Source organism: Pinus tabuliformis, chromosome J, assembly GCF_031772625.1.
Source record: "Pinus tabuliformis cultivar Carrire ecotype Pingquan chromosome J, CPIR1, whole genome shotgun sequence".
NCBI lineage: Eukaryota > Viridiplantae > Streptophyta > Pinopsida > Pinales > Pinaceae > Pinus > Pinus tabuliformis.
Window position 1 is genome coordinate 334,421,976 of NC_142295.1, and position 25,333 is coordinate 334,447,308.

The 25,333-nt window shown below is 36.4% G+C and overlaps 1 protein-coding gene and 1 pseudogene across 1 annotated transcript in view; both read left to right on the plus strand.

Annotated features, from left to right (window-relative positions):
• LOC149227105 (uncharacterized) overlaps positions 1–25,333 on the plus strand; it is a 136,044-nt gene that overhangs the window by 54,261 nt on the left and 56,450 nt on the right. The window lies entirely within an intron of this gene.
• Positions 233–24,126, plus strand: LOC149227108 (elongation factor 2 pseudogene; annotated as a pseudogene).

Sequence of the window (25,333 nt, forward strand, 5' to 3'; positions counted from 1 at the left end):
TGGGATATTTCTTCCCAACAAAACCTTTATATTGTCCCAAATTTTGTTGAGCCTTCTCCTCGAGCTAGTTACCATTATAGCCATCCAGAAGAATGGATGCATCATAGCCATGGAAAAAACATACATTGTAATGCATGTGAAGCAATAGAGAAGTGACTAACATACCCCTGAAATACCATGACTTCATTTACAAAAAAAACCCTCTACATGACTCAAACTTAGTATATCAGTCATGTCGGAGCAGGAAGCGATGCTCATGTGAGAGATTCTTTTTTTTTTTGGAGAAGAAAACACCCAAAGAAATTCTTCATTAAAATAAGGAAAAACAATTAAAACTACATTGTAGTGGAAAAATCTCCCTTTTTTACAAAGTGAGGCCGAAATTTATAGCCTTTTGAGTTACAATACCATGGGTAAATTCCATGGGTTGGTAAATACCATGAGTGAATGAATACCATGGGTAGATGCCACTTACAATACCATGGTTGGATGAATACCATGGGTGGACTCCAGTTACAATACCATGGGTATATTCCATGGGTGGATGAATACCATGGGTGGATGAATACCATGGGTGGATTCCAGTTACAATACCATGGGTGGATGAATACCATGGATGAATTAATACCATGGTTAGATGCCACTTTCCATTCACATCATTAAAATTAGTTGTGTTGCATAAATGTTTCTGACGACAGTTCATGGATGGGAGCTCTGCTATCATTTTTTACAGCTAGTGTGCAGAATTTCAGAAAAATTACTACACATATGAGCTCCTATTGAAAAATCACCCAATTTCAAAAAAAAAATTGCTCGAATCGGAGTTCGAATGAGGGAGATATCGTCGATTTAAAATCAACTATTTTTTCAGAACTTTTGTGACAGCGGGATAGTTGCAACGCGAATCTGAGTTTCCAGAGTGTCTAGATAGGGATTTCAAACATATGGGAAGATGCAAAATGGTCATTCTATTTCCAAAAATAGATTATAATAAATATTATGATTTATATTGACCGAGTTATGCCCATTTTAAATTAATTTTTATATCTGGAGCAACATTCGGAGCGGGTTCCATTTGGAGATGTGCCCTCCCACCTCGCTTTAGTAGGCACCTACTTCACATTCATCAGTGTTAGCATAGCAGAATTCAACTTGGATTCTTTGGAGATGTGCCCTCCCACCCCAGGCTATGTGGGCACTTGCTACTTCATCAACAGTGAACATCACGATTATGTGTCAACTGCACAAAATCCTTGTCATCGAAATCCATTTGCTAGGCTGCACACTGTTAGTATCACAGTTGGTCACAAGAATTACAGGGCATCTCTATCCTCAGATCTTTGTTTGTCATGGTTATGGGTCATCCACAAACCTACACTTCATTGAAGTCCATTTTCTAGGCCGCACGATGTCAATGTCACAGTTGGTCACAAGCATTATAGGGTATCTCTATCCTCAGATCTTCGTTTATCATGGTTATGGGTTAACCACACAAAACCCTTCTCTTTAGTGACTCTTCATATTAAACACAGGTTTCTTAAGAGGGAAATTCACATAATGGGGACCATTTCTTCTTAAGGAGGGAGGAATGATCTAGATGGAAAGTGGAATCTACCCATGGTATTCATTCACCCATGGTACTTATCCACCCATGGTATTCATCCACCCATGGAATCTATCCATGGTATTGTAATTGGAATCCACCCATGGTATTCATCCTCCCATGGTATTGTAAGTCACATCTACCCATGGTATTCATTCGCCCATGGTATTTACCCACCCATAGAATTTACCTATGGTATTGTAACTAAAAAAATACTATAAGTAACAAGTCACATTTGGTACAAGGACAGATTGTCCATCACAATGTAGCTTTTACAATTATTCTCTATTTTAATAAGAAAAGTTTCTTTGTGATTTTATTTACTGTGTTCTCTCCTTTCTTTTTTCTGGCATTTCAATTTTTCAAATCTTGGGGGCCTCCTCCCCTAAGATCCATTTCAATTTTTCTAGATCTTGGGGGCCTCCCCCAAAGATCTAGATCATGTTGATCAAACAAGCTTCCACAATATTTAGTTGGATAGCCTTCTCAGATAAATTTTCAACTGTATATGGAACTTGGTTAAACTCTTAAGGATTGAGGAGAAAAGGCATGTTGAAGTTTAGCAAGGTTCCAACCTCTCTAGGTTCCAGTGCCCAGTTAATTCTTCTAATGATTAGTCTAAGTGTGGATTAGTGTTAATCAACGGTCTTGGATTCACAAAAGTACACAAGAGGGTTGGCAAATTGGTTTTCCTGGGGAACCAAGGATGTGATGGCAAGTTTATCAACAATAATAGAACTGGTATTGTCTATCAACAATGTGACCCTAGCTAGTTTGTAAATGATGGTGAAATGGACTTGGTTAAGGACCTAGAACTGTGAGATTGTGGCACAAGTGATGTAGCATTTCTAAAATATGGCAGTGGTTGATAAATGGAAAAGTTTGATTTGTTAACAAAGAGGACATGAAACAAACATGTGGAGGTTAGAGGAAATGGATGACATGGATGACATGATGACATGGCACACTAAAAGAAATTCACATGGCTGAATGATGTCATTTGAACGTGGAAATAAGATGACCAAGATGAAATTCAAGAGGGAATATGCAACATAGTTCGTGACATGGTAGTGAGATGGAAGGATGTGTGGGGAATTGTTAAACTATATGATGATTCGGTCAATTAAGGATTAAACAAATTTAACATGGGATTAACCTTAATCCCAAGCATTATGGACCCAACAGTTGTTCAAGTACGATTAAAACAAATATTCCATGGGTTTCAGGGATGCAATGGGAAAAATTTCGAGCAACTGACAACAAATTCCACAATAATGGATGTATTTCCAATAGTGCAGCCTTAAATGGTTTGTGAACATTGGTTGAATGAATTGGCCTGAGAACCAGGGCCAAGATGACATAAGAAAAATATCTTGACACCTTGGGACTAGAATGTTAAGTCATAGCTCTCAATCGCATTAGAAGAAGTGAGTGAAATTGTTGTGATAGGAGAAATGTATCCTTGTGTGTTGTCAATGTGAAATCATAACCATGTTGGACGATTTTTCAAGGAGATGATCCATAGTCTTCATTATGTTTTGAAGTCAAGAAGTATTGATCCATTCAAAAAGTTATGGATGTTGGTATAGTCTAAAGGAAAATTTCTATGGTTAAAACCATGGAACTAAACCCATGGTATTTAATACAATAGATATATAAGAGAAGGAGGAGAACAACACAACTAGGTTGGTTATTTAGAAAAAAACGGAGAAGACAACTGCGTGTTCTTAGCTAGCTTCATAAGCAATTATATTTTCAATCTCAAACTCATATTGCAGAAATCGATAGACTGAGCACTTAATTCTGAAGATTAGTTGAAGAGGATTTATGAGCATCTAGTGTCCAATAGGTGTACAAAGGGTAAATATTGTCACTATAAATCATATAAAATCATATCTAGAAGCTAACAAGTATTTATGCGGGCTAAATATAGATGAAAAATGAAAGTGACTTGGAGTGAACAATAGATATTGTAGTCAAGAAAAGACTTTACTCAGTTTGAGGAGAAAAGGACGAAGTTATATCAAAGAAGTGGTTCATAGACATATTTGAAACAATTAACAGAAGTGTAGAAGTCGGAATTCATAACAAATAGAAGGAAACAAAGGGATGGTCGAAGTCATGATGTGGTTTGTTAATTTAGATATGTTCTATGCTTACAGCAATTTATTTCAATTTTCATAGTTAGCTCAATATCTTTTCCAGATTAGAAATCACATCAACATTATAGTAAATTGCAGATAGAAAATAAACAAAGATCACAGAAGACAAGCCAAGACAAGAGGACACAAGATGTGGTGCTATCCAGGGACAAACCCGAACATGCGGAAACCCTTGATCAATTCTTCTTATATGTTCTTCAATAGTTCAGTAGAGATAGAGAGAGAGTACAATTACAACAGAAGTCAACACTTTGACTTATATAAATAAGAGCATAGATCATCTCTAAGAAGATGATACATGAGGTAGCTGGACTCAGTTGAAGACATGTTGCTTCAACTAATTCTCCAAAGTGACTCCATCACCTTGTTGCACCTATCATTGTGCTGCTTCTCATCATCATGTTGCACCTCATTGTTCTACACCATGTTGCACCCATCATCACTATGTTGCATCTCATCATGCTTCACCAATCATGACTATACCCATCACTGTACTGCATCATGTGCCATTACTGCACGATGTTGCCACACTATTGTCCCATGTGGCATGTTGTACCACGTTTGCATACTTTTCCATGTGCTTGCTGCACCATGCTTGTCACCATGTGCTTGTTGCACCTTGCTTACCATACTACTTTGCCAATGTGCTTACAGCAACATGCTTGCCACCATGTGCTTATTGCACCTTGCTTACCGTACTGTTGTCCCAATGTGCTTGCAGCACCATGCTTGCCACCATGCTCTTGCTGCACCTTGTTGTTGTTGTTGTCCCATTGTGCCATTGCTGCCACATGTTATTGTTGTTGTCCCATTGTGCTATTAGTGCCACATGTTATTGTTGTTGTCCCATTACTAGCACTGTTGTGCCACTGTTAGTCATTGTTGTTCATATGTGGCAATATATAGAATCTCCTCATCAATGAGGAGACTTCTCCAATCAAACAAGTCAAAGCAAAAGTTGTCATACTTCTGCACTTCTATTTATGGGAAATGTTTTGGTCACTGGTTAGGGCTCCCATTGTAACCTACAACAACCCAACATTCATGCCCAAAACACATCTTAAATTATGCGACCTCCTCTCCTCTCCAAGTTGAGTGATCACGTTGTTTGAGGAGGCACCTACAACTTCTTGTATAGTTGTGTTTGACCCTCAAAATAGTACTTACAGGCCTATAGCCTAGTCACAACAATAAGGTCCCTTTACTCAAAGAGAATATCCATGTGATTTCTTGCCCAGAACAGTCCCAAGTTATGGCAACCCTCCAGCAAGGTACTTCGACCCTCCTTCCAGCACTCAGTCACCTAAGAACATCCCTACAGACCCTCACTGGCCTAATCTTCCTTACTGCAGCTAGGGCATGTTAGTAACCCTCCTTGACTGCGGCTAGGTACAATGTATGATTTTCCTTAAACAACCTATAGAGGGCTTCTCCTTGCAACGTAGATAACCTTCCTTGACTGCGACTAGGTCAACCTTGGGACATCGTGGAGGATTAGGGCATCTCTTCATGAAGGTGTCCTTTAGGTTATGCGTAGAGTTGTCATAGGCTAGGGTTGTGCTAGAACTATGGCTAGGGCAGATTGTTAAGCCTCCTTCCTCCTACGTCTTAGGGCTACATCCTCCTAGATTTCTCTCACACTAAAACCCAAAGCCAGTGGAGAGAAATCAAGAGTGTAGTGTGTGTGAAATGACTCTCAAGTCATGTCCTTTTATATTAAAACGTTGAGCACATGTGGGAGTTATTTGGTTGATGGCCGACCTTGACGAATTGTCCCATAACATAAATAAATTCATATCTCCATGAATAATTATTGGAATCAGATGATATTTATATCAATCCTATACCTCTCGATGAGAGGGATCCAAGAAAAATATCAACTGCCATAAATAAGATGACCCACATGGAGTTTGGCCCTAGTTTCCAATTTTAACACTCCCTCTCAACTAGGGAGAACTCTATCCGCTGATCCATCTATCAGACTGTACTATCTCTGCCATCAGTTCCCTGCACTGCTCTATTCTTCTATGCTCTTCTCTGCTAAACCATGAAGAATAATAATTGATCGACAATGTCTCATACCATTCTCAAACTGTACTATCTCTTCCATCAGTGCTCTGCACTGCTTTGTTCTTCTCTGTTGAACCATGAAGAAGAAGAATTGATCGAGAATGTCTAATACCATTCTCTACCTACCTATATCATCCAAGGAGGATTGTTTTCTATTATAAGTTGGTTCCTAGAAATATTGTAGTAAAACGAAGAAGAATTCCTATTCATGGAAATGAAGACTTAATGTATTTATTAGGAGATATTATATTCAGAGGAAGAGGGGAAAAATATCAAATCCTATGACAGTTCCAATGATGTATTAGATGCAAAATAAGTGTAATATATCTCAAGAGGAACTAGTAAAGGAAAAGCTAAATTGTTATTTTATCATAATTGTAGACGAAGAGGTAATATTGTTGTTATATGACCACATTTAATTTTGGAAAATAGTAATGATAAAGAAGAACATGAAAATAAGTGAAAATGTTATGAGTATGAAAAGGAAACATGTGGCTCATCAGAAGAAATTAATGGATATGCATTGATACTGTCAAAACAAAATTCCTATTCATGACCATGGAGGCTTAATACTATGATCAACAAAAATCAGATTCAGAGGAAGAAGATGTTGATGATATTAAGGGAGAGCTTATCTGTGCATTAGAAGAAATAAAAAGACTCAATAAAGAGCATAAAAAGTTGTTGTAGAAACATGAGAAAGAAAAGAGTCATGATCTTAATGAATTAGAAGTCTCTCCCATAAAGTTATAACTTGAAGGGGAAAAGAAAAAGAAGAAATATTGCTAATACAACTCAAGGAAAAATAATGACATTGTGAGAAACTAGAAGTTGATATTGTTTCCTTGTGAAAGGATTTAGAAAAATCCAATGATCAGTTGAATCCAAGTTTGAAGTTCGAAAATGGTACTGAAATCTTAGATGGTATTCTCAATTCTCAGAGATCTCCTTTTATTAAAACAGGTCTTGGTTATCATGAAACTGCCAAGGGAGAATCAAGCCCAATGATATTGGAAAAGAAATGAAAAGAAGAACTTGAAAGCTATGTTAATTTGCTCAAAAGATCTATTAATGAAAACAATAGTAGGAAATAAAATGAGGATCAGTAAATATTTGATTTTCAAAAGAAAGAAAGCAACACTAGGAAAGGAAGTGAAGATGATCCAAGACCTAGGAATGGGTTCACAAGAGTTTCTCCAACAAGAAGGCCTTTCACACCAAAGTATCAAAATCTCTTTTAAGGATATTGTTTTTCATGTAATTATTTTGTTCATAAGGAAATAGATTGAAAAAACTAGGTAAGAATTTACTATATTAGGAATATAAGAAAGGGATCATATAAGGTCTCAAGGAATGGTTATGTGAGAAACATTCCTAGAAGTTTTAATGAGAATGTTGTAAAAAATTACAATTCATTTGCCCCCTTCTTAAATCATGTTAAATGTTTCAAGTGAAATAATTTTGGGCACAAATCTCATGATTGTAGAAGCAATACATTGAGGACTCAAAATAAAAACAAAGAAGAAGACATTATTAGAAATAAAAATCAAAGAAAAAATTTATGGAGAAGGAAACAAGAGAAGTGAGAAGAATGTGGTCTAGCTTTATATGTTGAAAAGAAAGAAATCCAATGGTACACAAACAATGGATGTTCAAGCCATATGATAGGAGATAAAAGAAAATTTTATCTCTCTAAAGGAAGTCAAAATAGGTAGTGTCATTCCTGGAAATAATAATTCAGGAAGGATAATTGGAAAAGGCAAAGTCAGTCTCAATGATGATCAGAAAAATAATCAGAATTATTTTCTTGTCGAAGGTTGAAAGCATAATTAATTGATTGTAATTCAAATGGTTGATCAAGGGTATTATCTCACATTCCATTCTAGAGGATGTGAACTTATAAGAAAATAAGGTTTAGGAAGATTGGTAGCAAATGTAATCAGATATCCAAACAATGTATATGTCTGCAATGAGATTAAAAGAAAGAAAAATTGCTCTATGGGAGTAATATCCACAACAACTCATCAATAAAAGAAATTATAGATTTAATTTAGGCAAGAGGTGGTAGGTATCATAAAGAAGATAGAAGCATTAGAATGTGAGATACATAATAGGAATGATGATATGGAAAGATCATAGGATGAGGACAACAGTTGATATGAAAATAAAGAGTATTATATGATGAATTCAAGTAACATCAATGCATAAGTTCAATGGGAGCAACACCTTTCTCTTGATATCAAAAAGGGGGTTTAATTGCAAACAAAAGGAAAAGTTGCAGAAATGGAGAAATTTCTATCAAGGGAAGTCATGTTTCATCCAAATGAGTTAAGTTGTAGATAAAAGTAAGCATAATCCTAGGGGGAGGAGTCCCAAAAATAATAAGTAAAAGGAAGTTAAATTACATGGAAAGAAATCTCAAGAGTAGATATACAAAATAGGAAATGTTGGATGCAAGGACAAATAGACACAATCTTGACAAGGGGAGCCTAGTTGCAGATAAAGGAGAAGTAAGCAATTAGAGGAAGTAATTTTTTTGTTGTTAACACCTTTGGGGAATAAATTGTGGCCAAATGTAAAAATATCCCCTTTCTGTTGATGTCAAAGGGGCAGAATATTCATATATGAGGAGAGGGAGTAGACAAGGGGAGTAGTTGCAGTTATGAAGAGAAGTTGGGGATAGAGGAAGAGTTGTAGTCACTAAGAGAAGTTGCAAATAGAGGAAGAGTTGCAAACATTAAGAAAATTTTAAAATAGAAGAAGAGTTACATATAAGGAGAAGTCAAATTTTGGGTATTCCTATGCCATTGATGTCAGAAGGGGAGAATTTTCATGCATAACGAGGATTATAAACAAGGGTATCTCTTCAGTATTATTGAGCAATCGACTAAGTGTTTACATCAATGAAAAAGGAGGATATTGTTGGAAATATTGTTGTCATTGATGTCAAAAACACATGTATGCTACATATATCAAAGATAATATTGGAAAATGAAGATCGTTGGAAATATTATTTTTGGGCTTTTGATGCCCAGTTTGGATACCTTATCTTTGAAGGAAATTTTAATCTAATTTCCTAGCTCGAATTGGAACATAGTATATATGATTGGAAATTATATTATGAGATATTTCAAACGGTATATGGAACCCCATCTAACTCCATAGGATCGAGGGGATATAAAATATTTTGTCAGGATGACCCAACCAAAGTACAAGTAGGACAACCTAAACAATTTTACGAGTTGGCCTCATAAGTGAATGTATAAACACAATAAATAAAGGATAGATGGGTTTGTTTGAAGTGTATCCAAGCAGGAAGATATATGAGATTCATAAGAGGATTTGAGTGATATTTTTGGGGTGATTCTTGGAGATTATATGTGGAAGCAAAAAATGTGATTTATGGGGCGAAGGAATTATCTTTCCATTTTTTCTATAAATTTTCTTGTGCCTTGTTTCAGATCTGGAAACTTGGAGAATATAGATATAGTATATTCATGTAACTTTGATTAAAATTTCAAACCTTGGTTTGCTATAATTTTGGAGATATGCTCTAAGGAATTTTAAGCTTCTTGAATCCTTGTGAAATATCTTGCCATTTTTTCTATAACTTTTATTATAGGATGTTTCATACTATGAAACTTGGAGGATACATATAGAAAATATTTATGTACCCATTATCAAATTTTCAGACCTTGGTTCACTATAATTTCAAAGCTACATTTCAAAGAATTTAGGATTCTTGAATGCTCCTGAAATCTGCTTTGAACAGGTCGACTTGGTATTTTTGCTATAAATTACTTTCTGAGATGTTTTAGACCATTTTGATACATGGGGGAGACAAAGAAGAGATCTCAAATTACTAGTGATCAAAATTTCAGATCTCATTTCACTACAATTTTGGAGATATTATATGAGAAAGTTAGTGTTCCTAAATGTTCCTAAAACATGCTTCAAACAAGATATCTTGGTATTTTTGCTATAACTTTCTTTCTGTGATGTTTTAAACTATGAAATATGAAGAAGATAAAGAAGAGATCTCAAGGTAGGTGTTGTAGAAATTTAAAACCTTGTTTCATTATATTTCAAAGATATTATTTAAGGAAATTGGTAATTCTGAATGCTCCTAAAACATGCTTCAAATAAGTCAACTTGGAATATTTCCTATAACTTTATTTTTAAGATGTTTTATACTATGAAATTTGCAGGAGATAGAGAAGAGATCTCTAGGCACCTATGATAGAAATTCTAGAACCAAATTTGGAAAATTGAATACATGGAAGGCTATGTAAGTCTGTTCTTGGTAAGAATCCAAAAGAAACAAGTTTTGGGAGAAGCAGACTTGGTGAAGGGAGAAGTAGAAAGTATACTTGGTGAAGGAAAAAAACTAGCAAATATAGTGAAGGAAAAAGGAGAAAATATACTTGGTGAAAGTAGAAGCAACTAGCATACACTGTGAAGAAGCAAGAAGACATAGTGAAGTAGATTAGTGCCTACTAATATTTGCAATAGTGGGGATTGGTGTCTCTTATAGTTTGGTGCCTATAAATATTGCAGTAGAGGGGATCAGTGTAACTTATAGGTTGGTTTCTATAAAGTAGTAGAGGAGATGGGTGTATCCTATAGGTTGGTGTGTGTAAAGTAGCAGATGGAATTAGTGTCTCCTATAGGTTGGTGCCTACAAAGAAATATTGGGGATTGATGTCTCATGTAGGTTTGTACCTACAAAGTAGTGGAGGGGATTTGTGTCTCCTTTAGGTTGGTTCCTTTAAAAGAAGCAAAGGGGATTAGTGTCTCTTGTAGGTTGGTGCCTACAAATCAGTAGAGAGGATTGTTGTCTCATGTAGGTTGGTGCCAATAAAGAAAAATATGGTGTTGGTGTCTCCTATAGGTTGGTGCCTACAATATCTTTCATATGAAAATTTTTTGTGGTTTTCTCTTGGAATGGTTTCCACATATATCTTTTGTTACTTGTTCAATTTATGAGATTGATGTTTTATCATCATTATGATGTTCAAATGTGTAAATAAGTAAAAAAATTAATTATATTGATTTAGCCCCCCTCTTAGTATAATTGTGAATCAGGCACCCACCCCCCGCCCCCCGCAACAAAAAAAAAAAGTGGGGAGGATAGTGTGAAGTACACTAATCATCTTTCTCTAAAGTAGATGTCTCCTTCACTCCAAAGTGAGTTCATAACTCTATGAACTTAGGTGAGGGACTTGGTGAAGATGTTTGCAACATATTTCAGTAATGGATAGTATTACAGAGTAATGACCCTATCATGAATCAACTCTCTAATGTAATGAATGTGAAACTTTATGTGTTTATTCCTTTATGTCTATAATAGATCAGTGGAGATTTGTGTAATGTTCTAGTTGCCACACCATATGATCCTAAACTCTATATGATAAAATAGAGCAATGTTCTAGATGATAAAATTTTATACCAAATCTATAATAATATTATGCAATAGAATGGATTAGGTTGGTGCATTCATTACTCCTCTCTACTCGAGCTCTATGGTTGATAAAATAATAGCACACCACTTCTTGCTTGAGTTACATATAGGACCTGAGCCAAAAATTAAAAACATAACAAGAGGTGGACTTATGATATATGGCATCGCTAGCCTAGTTGGAATCTATATACCCAATAAGATCCAATATAAAATATGTTGCATAATGAATGAAAAAAATAGGAATACCCCTAACATATCTAAGAATCCTACATGGAAAATAATCGAACCACATAAGAGGTTGCATCTAGAATGTGTGAGATATAGTAAACTCCTACCAAATTTATATACTTGGTTCTATCTACCAAAGTTGTGGGAGCACCATCCTTAAGCTCAAACTTGGAATGTAAAAGGTGATGTTGACTTGCAATCCATCCTTTGAAACTTGGTCAGTGGATCCTGGGTATACTTGGAGTATATTGTCTTGATTCTTGTTAGATTATGCTATCTTGATTCCTGAAGTAGACTAGATGATTTCATAACCAAGAATAATGATGCAACATTATCACATCTAACATATAAAACATATCATGCAATGTAGATTTTACTAAAACAATGGATGGAACTGAGCACCCTGTGACTAGTAAATCATCTAGTATATAAGTACCATCAACAAAATAAAATTCAACCTATCTAATCATATAAAAACTAGTATTGAAGTTACAATGAGAAAACCTTGATGTAGCAAGAAAGAATCCATATTTTCATACCAAGCTCAAGGTGTCAGCTTGAGGCCGTATAAATGTTTCCCTAATCTGCAAATAAGAGAAGAATCCTAGACATGCCCTACTCGTTTATCCATATTGTTGTAGCGGTTGCAACCACCCTCCAAAATGTTTCCTCTGCTTCAATTTTGGAGCCTTCCTCCTTAACCACAGTAGCTCATCTGGCACTAATATAGGTATTCGTGCCTCGAATAAGACTTATCCTTTTCATTTTGGCTTGTGTTTGCTTACTTAGCTAATTTTCTAATTCACAAGTCGATCTCCTAACTTGGTCCCACAACAGTTCTGGGCTTGCCCCCGGAAACTACGCAATCCTTGAGGGCAACCAGCCTTGATGGGAATTGCGCAGTCATGAGGAGGCAGCCCAACACTAAGCCCATAAATTGCGCAACCCTCACTAAGCTCAAAAACTGCGCAGTGCACTAAGCCTGAAAGTTGCCCAGTTCCCGGAGCTGCGCTGCCTTTCCCAACAGTGTGCATGCAAAGTTTCCACAGAAAAAGAAAAAAACATCCCTAAAAAATAGGGATCTATTTTTAGTATCCTAAAGGAGGCACTTGCAGTATTTTTAGAAACTTCTCCCAAGTGTCACCTTTTCCTTGATTTTAGGCATGTGCATTATAAACCCTAATTTGTCCAAATATATTTAATTGATGTTGCTAGAGCTCATTTTCACATTCGATCTTGGAGCTCTAGCATTCTCGAGGAGATCAAGTAGCCTTCAGTACAATCATCGTCGTGAGTTTTGCTTTTGTCGTCTTTTGCTATTTTTTCTGTTGATTTATGTTGTTTGGCTTGTGTGAATATTGTTTCACTTGTTTCTCTGCATGGTTGTTGGAATTTTAATTTTTTTAACTTGTAGAAATGTTGTTTCAAGTTATAGATTTCCTTTCCCAAGTGTCATATCAGTTTTTCTGTTTTTGCACCAATGGTCATCGTTGCAGAGACTCTCCTCACATACTTTGTTTGTTGGCAATATTGTCATTGATGGAAAAGGAGCAGCACAAGGAACAACAGGAAAAGGAATAGCACAAGGAACATTAGGCAAATGAACAACAAGCTATGAAGGAGCAGTAGCAAGGCAAAGAAGGAAAAAGTGCAGTGAAGAGGTAGTAAAGAAGAAAATATGTGATGGAAAAGGAGTAGCGAAGATGTGGGAAGGCAAGGAGAAAGTAACAAAAGAAGGAAAAGGAGTAGGAAGCAGTAAAAGATGAGATGCAAAGGAACAGATACAAGGAACAATGAAGGAGCAACAAAGGCAAAGGAGCAGCATCAACGAACAATGAAGGAGCAACAATGGGTAAAGGAGAAACAATAAAGCAATGTATACACTAATGACCAAGATCAACAATGCAAAGGAGCAGAAGAAGGAGGAGGAGTTTCGATACATTGAAACGTTTTGATATTGTTGTAGAGATTGATATATTAAAGGATTTGTTGTGATATGCAATTGTTGATTGAGTTGAATTGTTGGGATGCAAAGGAAAGACTCTAAGGCAAAGGAAAATATGCTGCAAAGATTGTTGTGATGCATTAATGATAAATATTGTATTTGATGTTGTCAATAGGATGATGCATTTAATCATTACATGTGGTTGAAATTAATATTGGATGGATTATTTATTTTTGTGCTCTAATATTCAAGATATGAAGAGTTTGGAAATGAATGAGTGGAAGGAAAAGAGTCAAGCCTATTCACGTCATATTCCTATGTGGGATACAAACAACCAACAAACTATCTTTATAAAATATGTGATTTTGGAAGACATGGAGAGGTTAGAGAGTGGGAGAATGAGTGAGAGTTTATTGAGATATTATGCATTATTTACTTAACACATATGAAGCTAATGTGAAGCCAATTTGAAAGGACTAAGAGGCATAAATTAAGATAGATATATGAATAATTAATGAGCAGATAAATCAGCATATTGTTGTTCCTTGTTTGCATTGGGGGATTATAGTCTCCTTTCAAGTAGTGTCTTGATAAACATCAAGTTGGAGCCTGTTGAGGTAGGAGCCTCTTGTGGATTGTAGCCTACAAAAAACATATGGGAGTTGGATCTTCCTTACATGTTGCAGCTTGCAAAAAATTGAGGTAGTAGCCTCCTGTAGGTTGGAGCCTACAGAAAATCAGATGTATTAAGGACTAGGAGCTTGCCTTTGCATCACAACAATAATAAAAACATGGTTTTCTCCCTCTATGGGTTTCCACATATATCTAGTGTCAATATGTGATGTTTTTATGTGTTCAAGTGATGTTTTGGTTTGCTTATTACTTACTGTTCACATGTTCAATATCCTAGTCATTATTTGTTAACCTACTCATGCAATGTTTCAGTTAATGAGTTTAAAGAAAATAATTTTAATGTCCATGAATATGATAAACTGATTCACCCCCCCCACCCTCAGTTTAGTCAAGTTTTCATCAATTGGTATCAGAGAAGGTTCCTTCTATATAATCCTAACAACTTGAAGGTATATCTAGTTGAATCATGGACTATCAAATTGTACCTGGGTTGAGTGCAACAAACTTTCATGAATGGAGAGATAAGGTAAAATCTGAACCGATAACTTAGGGACCTGGTGTATGGAAACTACTATGTGATGGCTACTACAAAGATTCTCCCTCTTTGCAAGAACAACAATGGAATGCTAAAGAAATATTTGTCATGTATAATAATCTTCATAATAAGGATCTTGATACAATCATAGATTTAGCTTCTACAAAAGATATCTGGGATAGATTGTATCTCATGCATGGAGAGGCTAGCAACAATAGTGCAGAGAAAGAAAATAGAAAGAGGAAGGAGAAAAAACCTTGGCAAAAGGAAAGTTTTCAGTCAAATGAAACCTATATGTGCGTGAATGTACTTGATCCTCATGAAGAAAAGACAGGTGAAAATCAAGCTAGGCTTGACTTATCATTGGCTAGTATAGAAAGATTGAAGAATGCAAACAAAGATTTGAAGAAACTAGTGTAGATATGTGATGAGAAAGAGCATGAGTACGAGGAAATTGTCAGCCCGAAGACAAAACTTGAAGAATCATGGAGAATAGAATAGAAGCCTAGTTTGATTCAGCTAGAAGTAAGTTAGAAGAAAAGAATAGGTTGTGTAAGAAGCTAGAAGAGGACCTTGCCTCCATGAAAAACTCAGCAAAGGAAACCATTAAAGATGATAATGAAGTAGCTCTAAAAGGACCTACAGAAGAGGAGTCTAACAGCATCATGCTTTGTAAAGAAAACAAAAACAAGCAACAATATCAAAATCCAATGAATGAGTTGAACAAGTTCGAAAGATCTCAAAGGATATTCTTTTCTCCTGGGAAAAAAATCACATGTTTTTCTTGCCATGAACATGGACATGTGGCATCAAATTGTAAGAATAATAATATCAAGACAATTCAACTAAACATGCAACAAACAAGAAGGTACTATCCAGCAAGCAAACAAAGGAGAAGACCAATAACCAGGTACATAAACTCTTTATATGTTTATTGTTATATGTGTCATGAATTTGGACATAAAAAGGTTGAATGCAAAAAAGTATGTAAATAAAAATATAAATGACTCAAGAAAACACACATCATTTGTTCCTTTGCTCGGCCATATAAGGTGCTATCTATGTAGAAATCTTGGACACAAAACCAAAGACTGCAAGCTACACTATACCTTAAATAACTCTAGACAAGAGATGGACACTGCAATAAATCCAAACAGTGAGACAAAAGAAAATGTAGACACAAGAAGGAAACTAATGAAGGTATGGAAAAGGAAGAATAAAGAACAACCAATGACCTAGCTTGATCTTAGGGGGAGTTGTTCAAGAAAATGAAAATAGTCATGAGGAAAGAAGAATGTGTCAGTATTAGAAGAGCAACAACATCCCAGGGGGAGAGCAACCCATAAAATGTGAGAAGATAATGGACATGGTGAGATCATAGTTGGCATGGAAAATGTGAAGCAAACAAATACATATACATGCAGAGGCAACAATTAAATAAATAACAATGGGAAAGCCATAAGGGGAGTGGAAATATCATTAGGACAAACTTGATTGGGAAGTTGAAAATAAATAACAAGTTCTATTTGCAGATTATCTTGTAGCTTCAAAGGCCATAAGAGAAAAGCATCAAACGTATCCTAGAAGAGATAATTTGTTTAAGAAAATAAGTTGTACATGGAACATTCACCTAACAGAAATTTGGCCAAGTGTGCAATAAAAATATTATTATTGCCATCGGATTGGTAAGGGAAAATAGTTCAAGGTTCATATGATCGATTTGTAACCTTGGAGAGGGCTAATCAAAACATAAATGGGGTCCCAACATATATTATTATGAATATGAGGGAACGAGTGAAAGGTTATCAAACTTTGAACTACAAGTGAAATCCAATGCTAGGTTACTTAGCCTGTATATATATTTGAACGTAGAGGGAACAATAAAGATAACAAAAGTATTCCACCTGGTGATACATAGAAGGCCAGAATAAATGGCGCTGAATTTTTTGAAGAATCGTTGTCTTGGAAGCAGAGTTCATTTCTTAGCAAGCAAGATTGGGTTAATAAGGCTAGTCCATCAGTCAATCAATAATTAAATGGGAAAATAAAGAAATGTTGTCAAGTTTACCAGTTAAAGAGGACTAATCTGTGATAGAGAGTGTAGCAGAAGTTGAATTTTTTGAAGAATCGTTGTCTTCGAAGTAGAGTTCATTTCTTAGCAAGCAAGATTGGATTAATAAGGCTAGTCCATCAGTTAATCAATAATTAAATGGGAAAATAAAGAAATGTTGTCAAGTTTACCAGTTAAAGAAGACTAATCTGTGATAGAGAGTGTAGCAGAAGGAGGATGAGTAGAATGTTATGCACAAGCATTGTGAAGGAAAGCATTGAACTAACAAAGCTAGAGAAGAAGATATTCGATAGACTAAAGAAAATGTTGCACCAGTTCAATATTCAAACACAAATACACTTTGCAAACTGTAAGAAGGTTGATTAACATTTGCCAAATGTTGAAATATGCAAGTATTCATATTAACATGAAGCATTGGCAAAGCAAGCCTCAACTCTCATGTTAAAATTGCACGGTTGGATTCGTAGCGTATTCATAGATGCATATTCGTGTGAAGGAGGTGAAGCGGATCTTGTGTTAGCCGTTGGAACGAATATTTAGCAGGTAACGCCTCAGTGGTCAGATGAACGTTATACATTAGCAGTGTATATTTTGGGAGCGTTATTATATTGGGAGAAATAATGTGTTATTATATTAGCAGCAATATTAAATTCTGGTGCATACAGCGATGACAGTGCGTTCAATTGGTGGTATACATTAGCATTAATATAGAGATTCTTGCTGCAATGCTCGTTGATATATAGAAGCACGTCAGGAATGAATGAAACACAGTTTAAAGACCAGCGGTACAATTATATATTACATCAGTGATTTCTACATACGATAATGCACTAAACATATGATTTGATGCAATAACGTTGATATGGGAGCATTTTTAGCAGTTGATATATACTGCGAGACGATATATATCTATATATATATGTATGTATGTGGTAGCATTAATATTATAGTGTTGGCAACATTTTAAAGGTGGCCTTGTTATTAAAATGGTGACAACGTTATATATGGCATTGATGCTACAACGTGGCAATATATTACCAATGTAGTTTGGCAATGATATTGCAGTGTTCATCATTGTGCAACGTTCGTTATTGTGCAATTTTCATTACAACAACCATTTGAATATATCACAGAGGTGTCATAACATGGATATATTAAAATGTCAATCGATGTCTCAGAGTTCAAGTCGTTAAATTAATATGGGACGACTATTGTATGTGGAGACGACTTTGGATATTATATTCTTTGTGTTGAGAAAAAAAAATCAGTTGCTTGCTAAATAAGCTATCGCTGGATCGGAATAAGGCCTATGATATTTTTCTTAATCCCTCTGGTGCAATTTTTTTCCACATCAACACATTACGTCTGTTATGGTTCGACTTCCCATCAATGCATATGAAGCGGTGAAAAAAAAATAATTTCTACATACGACCATGGAATATTACGTATTATTCATGAATGGAGCAGGCTGTTCATTTAATATGTTGGAGAGAGCGTTTCATTTCTTTAAATATGCCAATGTTAAAGAAATTATTCTAATAATATTGTCAACAAAGAAGTATTGTGATATTATAAGGTGTGTGGTGTGTTATGTGTTAGTTTTTTGTAACATCAGAATTGATCTAGTTTTGAAAATTGGTGGAGAGGCTAAGCCACATGAGTTTTAAACCTAAAAATCGTTCGGTGAAATTCAACCTGTATTGTATTTTATTAAAATAATTAATATTTTTAATAGGGTTTCTAAGTCTAAACTTAGGAAAATTAAAATATTAATGGGTATTACTCAAAATATGGATGAGAATGATCTAGAAGGTGGATCAAGTCATGTTTTAATATTAGCCGTTGATTAGAGACTTAATCTCGTCCGTTGCAGTCTCAATAGGAAGAGTAGAAGAAGGAGGCTTGGGGTTCATTTAGAAAGACACATAGTGAGATTGAGGAAATCGATTTTCTGAGGTAAGAAGTTCTCAGGAGGAAAATCGATTGGGGAGATCTTGCAGCAGAGGGGCAATGAGATTCTGGAAGAAGGAATTTCCAGAGAATACAAGGCAAAGAAAGGACAAAAGACATCCAGAGGAGGGTTGACGCTGACCTACACAGTGTTGACGCAGACACAGCGCAGTCAGTGAGGAGAAGTCGAGTTTCTGCAAAGGGAATTCGAAGTTCAGGTGCCACAAGCCAGGGTGAGGGACTGGAGGCAAGAAAGTCGAATTCTCAGCCAACAAAAGGGAGGCAGTGTAATACCTAGGAGGGGTGACATAGAAGCTACCCGAGGTCACGCAGTTTGATGCAGAGGCCATGGAAGGTGACGCAAAGCCTCCTAGGTCACTGATTCTCCAGTGACAAGGTGAGGTTATTTCAGCACAGTGTTTTCTTTGTAAAGGATTTCTAGTTGAGCATCCTGGATTTGTATTCAGAATTTTCTCCTAAATAATAATAAACCCTGAGAGCTGATACATCGGTTTTCTCTTTTCTGGGGACTATTTTTTCCAAAACTAAATGTGTCCTATGTATCTTATTCTTTGCTCAGTTTTCTGTTTCATGAAATCAAATATTTAAAGTATTGTAAGCTGCAGAACTAATTTGCTTCAGTATTCAGAAGAATAACTTGATGAATGTAATTAAAATCTAGTAGGTGAAGTAGATTCAAATTTTTTGTAGTAGCAGTTCCTTAAGGATTAGGAATTTTCACATCGTATCATAGCATTGATTTTGAAACATGTAAGAGAAGATCCAGTGCTGAGTAGTGAAGTCAAAAGCTACATTTGGCAGCAATTCAAATCCCCTTGAAGGGATTGCGTAGTCCTTGCCTAGAAGCAGAGATTCCGAGGAAATATCTCTATGAGAGAATTGATAGAGAGGTACAATTTCTGAATCGATAACTTGCAGAGACAGAGGGAGTGACACAAATAGAGCGCAGTTTCTGTCAGGGCAGAAATCCGCCGGAAAAGAGTGAAGACACATAGAAGGGGAATTTTCTCCTCAAAGAACTTTTCTCTAGAAAGTTCGAATTTCTCACTTGCTAAGCAGCTGAGAAGTGTTGACCAATGATTAGAGGAGTCAGTTCAACAGGTGGGCGAGATGGCATCGCATGGGCTCAAAGATCAGGACAGGTTGGAAGGTGCTTCCAACTATGTCATATGGAAGACCAAAATCTTAGCTGTTATGGAGGAGTACGATCTCGAAGCCTATGTCGAAAGTGTTGTATTTGTTCCTGCTGACAATGATCAAAGGAATAAGTACAAGGTTGAGTAGGGGAAGGTGACAAGGCTCATTCTCGATGGAGTTCAAGATCATGTGGTCTCACACTTGCAGGGAAAAGGTACAACCTGAGAAATGTGGGAAGCTTTGTCTTCTCTGTATGAAGGCTCTTCCAAATAGCAAACGATGTACCTATAACATAGGTTGAAGTGGACATTGATGCAGAAGGGAGAAGGAGTCAACTCCTATCTTCAACGTCTTTAGGACACCAGAGGCCAGCGTGTTGCAGTGGGGTTGACTCCTCAGTCAACCGCGATGGTGAGGATAGCCCTGAATGGAGTCTCAGATGAATGGCAAGTCTTTGTCCAAAGCATATTAGGCAGGGAAAGACTACCTTCATGGTAGGAGATATGGGCAACTATCCAATAGGAAGAATTAAGAAGGGACCTAGTTAAGGTCAACCTCAATGGAAGCAGTGGGAGTGACATGAAGACCAAGGAGGAGGAGGAGAACGTAGCTCTAGCATCAAAGGGAAAGCAGAAGCAGAAGCGAAAGAAGGACATTTCAAAGATGAAATGTTTCAGTTGTGCCAAGATGGGCCACTATGCATCCTAGTGTCCTTTGAAGAAAAAGGATAAGGATGAGAAACATGATCCTAAGGCTACTCTAGCAAATATTGACGAAGATGAATTTTCCATGAGTGCCCATGCATCTCCAGGAGGGAGATGGGGCGATATTGAGTTGTAGTTGAGAGGACTACATGTGGGCAGGATCCTTGAGGAGTCAACCTCTTGGATCAATTCCTTGCTACGGGAGCTCGAGATTTAGCAGTAGCGGGATGGAATAAGTGTCAGATGATGCAGTGGATTGTTTGTAGGACACATGCAGTAGCCAGAGACCAAATACTGATCAACGTAGAGCAAGGTTGGCAGCGATGCAGATGGCACAATACAAAAGTCAGCAGCAACGCAGAAGATTAGAGGGTCAGAGACTAGTAGCAGTGAGATTCCAATATTCATGGTATCATGTTTAACATAGTTAAGTTCAATTAATTTTGAATGGTTTTTAGTTGCTTCTCTCAGAAACTGAGTTGCACTACGAATGTAGTGTTAGTAGTGGCAATGCTAGCAGCATAGCAAATGCAACATTTGAGAGGGAGTTGTAGTATAGATGTAGCAGTGGCAGTGGTAGTGTCATGGGTAGCAATACAATAGCAGCAACAACACAGTGTTGGTGGCAGTAACAGTGTGGAAAGGAGGTGCTTCAGAGAAAGAGCGACATGCAATTGGATATTGTTGCTAGAGCACTTTGCTCGCTAAGAGGGAGTGTTAGATTTTGGTAGCATCGGAAGTGATATAGCCTTGAAAATTGGTGGAGAGATTAATGCAAATGAGTTCTAAAGAACCCAGAAACTGTTTGGTGAAATTTCAGCTAGATTGTATTTTATTAAAATAATTAATATTTTTAATGCGGTACCTAAGTCTAAACTTAGGAAAATTAAAATATTAATGGGTATTAATCAAAATATGGGTGAGAATGATTTAGAAGGCGGATCAAGTCATGTTTTAATCTTAGCCGTTGATTAGAAAATTAATCTCAATCATTAAAGTCTCAACAGGAAAAGTATAAGAATGAGGCTTGGGGTTCATTTAGAAAGACACATAGAGAGATTAAGGAAATCGATTTGTTGAGGTGAGAAGTTCTTAAGAGGAAAATCGATTGGGAAGATCTTGCAGCAGAGAGGTAGTGAGATTCTAGGAGAAGGAATTTCCGGAGAATACAAGGCAAAGAAAGGACAGAAAATGTCGAGAGGAGGGTTGATGTTGGCCTACATAGTAATGACGTAGAGGCAGCACAGTCAATGAAGAGAAGTTGAGTTTCTATAGAGGGAATTCAAATTTCAAGTGTCAAAAGCCAGGGTGTGAGACTGGAGGCAAGAAATTTGAATTCTTAGCCAACAGAAGATCCAGAGCAGAGAGGCAGCGTAATACCCAGGAGGGGTGACGTAGAAGTTTCCTAGGGTGACGTAGTTTGACGCAGAGGCCATTAGAAGTTGGCACAGAGCCTCTCAAAGCTGAGGATCAGTCACTAATTCTCCTATGACAAATGAGGTTATTTCACTAGTCTTTTTTCCAGTAGTTTATCTGTAAAGGATTTCTAGTTGAGCATCCTAAATTTGTATTCAGAATTTTCTCCTACATAATAATAAACCCTCAGAGTTGTTGCACCGGTTTTCCCGCATTGGGTTTTTATGGGGAATGTTTTGTCCAAAAATAACTATATCCTATGTATCTTGTTCTTTGCTTAGTTTTCTTTTTCATGAAATCAAATATTTAAAGTATTGTAGTCTGCAGAAGTAATTTTCTTCAATATTCAAAAGAATAACTTGACAAATGTAATTAAAATCAAGTAGGTGAAGTAGATTCAGATTTGCTACAGTAGGGGTTCCTTAAGGATTAAGAATTTTCACATTATGATATTGGTTTAATATTTTGCATGTTATGGTGCTTGGTGAATTACTATATGGGGCAGCATGACTTGACAATAGAAGTGGAAGATGGTAGTAATAGTAAAAGGCAAGAACATCGTGAAAACTTATGAAGGATAAATATTGTGGTGGTTGTTGATATGGTTAGAAAACTTACACAACACAAAAGAATGTCTACCTTTCTCTGTCTTGTATATCGTAATATGCCTGAAAAATGGAGTTAACTATATCAACGCTCACAAATGCTACACGCTCCTTCCTCATCATCAAATTTGAAGATAGCTATTGAATTACTTACACAATTGACTAGCTATACTCAAAGGAGTTTAGAATATCAACCTCGCCAACACCAGGCAGTAAGAACATTGATTGATGTAGGCTCTCAGACATGAGCATTTGAGCACAATTATGGACTAGCGTATGGTACCAGCTCGCAAGAGACATTTTTAGGTCTATGGACCGCATCTCTTCGGCTTGTGCAAAGCGAAAGATATCTTGTTGAGGGCCGTGTTCCACAGCATAACTCACGGTTATGAATTTTACCTTCCATTACACCATTGGTGGTTGTTTTTTTTATTAAGGAAGAGGAAAGGAGCCTTCAAGTTGTAGATGATAATTCACTGGGAAATACTAGAAACACAAACAATCATGAGAAACAGAAGAAATTGTCAGGGAAAGTATGTGGTGCGTTAAAACGATTCATACACTGGAGAGTGCTCAAATGTGTGGACAATGTTATATATTTATTATAGAGCAATGAGAAAAAGGATTCAATGAAAATTATGGTTTTGTGCCCTAATTGGTGTAGATATTCAAAGCCTGCGTTAATATTCAAATTACAGCTTGACAAAATACAACGCTTTCAACAAGAAATGTCAAAATGTATCGACCATTAAAGATATTTTTTTTTAATTTTGATGGACGTGTTTATGGACCAAGAGAGATCAAATTCCGTCTTTGTCATTTTGTGAGTTTCATCCAGCTTTTTTTCTTCAGTGTAAATCTGTGTTGCAGATTGACTATTACAGGTATAATTAATTATTGTTCAAATCTAGCAAAATCCTTGGAAGGAGAATCCTCAACAGCGTTGCCTTCTTGATTGCTTCAGTGTGGTTGCTCGATCTTATTAGTGGTGGCGGATATGTGTAAGGGATTTCAATATTTGAATGAAATTAAAGATTTTGTGGTTGTCGCATTCCAATTCTAAGGAAGGTGCTCTTGCAGAAGAAAAAATATGTGGTATTTTCTTTGAGATTTGTGACGTGGTTTTGCACACTAATGTGATCCATAGAGGAGGTGGCCAGATTATCCCAATGGCCAAAAGGGTTATGTATGCATCTCATCTTACTGCCAAACCACAGCTTCTTGAGCCAGTATATCTTGTTGAGATTCAGGCTCTTGAGAATGCCCTTGGTGGTATTTATGGTGTGCTAAACCAGAAGAGAGGCCATGTTTTTTAAGAAGTGAAGAGGCTAGGAAATCCATTATACAACATCAAGGTAGATCTACCTGTTTTTGAAACATTTGGATTCTCAAGTACCCTTTGTGCTACAACTTCCAACGAGGGTTTCCCTCAATGTATGTTTGACCACTGGGATATGATGGATATGATGGATCTGATCCACTGTAATTTGGTTCCCAAGATGGGAAGCTTGTAACTAATATCTGTAAGAGGAAGGGTCTTAAGGAGAGTATGAATCCCTTGTCAGATTACAAAGACAAGCTGTAGAGCTTTGCTATGTTTGCATGTCAGATTTTGTCAAGATTGAGGAACTTCCCTAAGTATTAAAACACAGTTTTTTGTGCTAGGACTAGTTAAATTTATGTTATTCAACAATTTGTATTGGTATCCAAAACGTATGCATTATGAATGCCAGCAACTTGATATATGAACTCATGATACCATGTTTTATCTAGTGTCCAATACCCTATGGGATATCAAGGGGCAGAAATGAGTCCAACCACATTTCCTATTGGACATGGTTCTATTGGACCAACAATGGTTGTTTGGTTTTAACATGGTAGGCAAGTTGTCAATTTTGTTGATGATCCGACTTCTAATGATCTTGAATGGGATGCGATTTTATATAAAAATGTTGTAGGGGAAGTAAAGTACATTTTTTGGGAAAATCTTAGGAATCCTCACTCATGTACAATTCTAATTGCTCAAATTAAGGATGTTGTTAAAAACTCTCTTGAAGATAGATCTGTTATCTTAGGGACTCAAGATTTTGAAGTTGCTACAAGCCAGCATCTCAAACACACATTCAAGAAGACTTTTCAAGGTTGTTGATGCCTTATTGTTGTTACCCAAGACTCTGGAAGAAAATATAAATTATTGGTTTAAATCATCATATGAGAGAGTCTTATTCCTGCGTTAATATGTTTCTTTAAAATGGCTTTAATACTATCATTTGGTATTAAATATGTTGCATTATTTTAATATCACGCAGTGCTCAATATAATACATTTCTCATGCATACCATGTTTTCTTTACAAATTGTTCTCTCAACAATATTCTTGCTTTTAGAGTGTTCTCACAACAATATTTTGCACCACTCTTACAATGTTTATATGTCATATAGAGCAACATTCACTTTGGAGCAACATTCATTCAATATGAAGGAGCCCTAATAAGCCATCTAGAGTAGCATTTATTCAATCATGCAGAACAATACATTGCAGGTTATAAAGCATTAATGCAATGATGACAGCTACACTGAGGACTCTTTTACAAGCAACAAGACATTTATAACCCCCTTACCATTGATTTCAAAGGGGGAGGTAATCAGAGGAAGGAAGACACTACTCATAATGAAAGGAGGAGGACAAGTGCATTGCCATCAATGCCAAATGGGGAGATTGTTGGCAATATTGCCATTGATGGCAAAGGAGTAGGACAAGGAATATCAGGAAAAGGAGTAGTAAGCTATGTA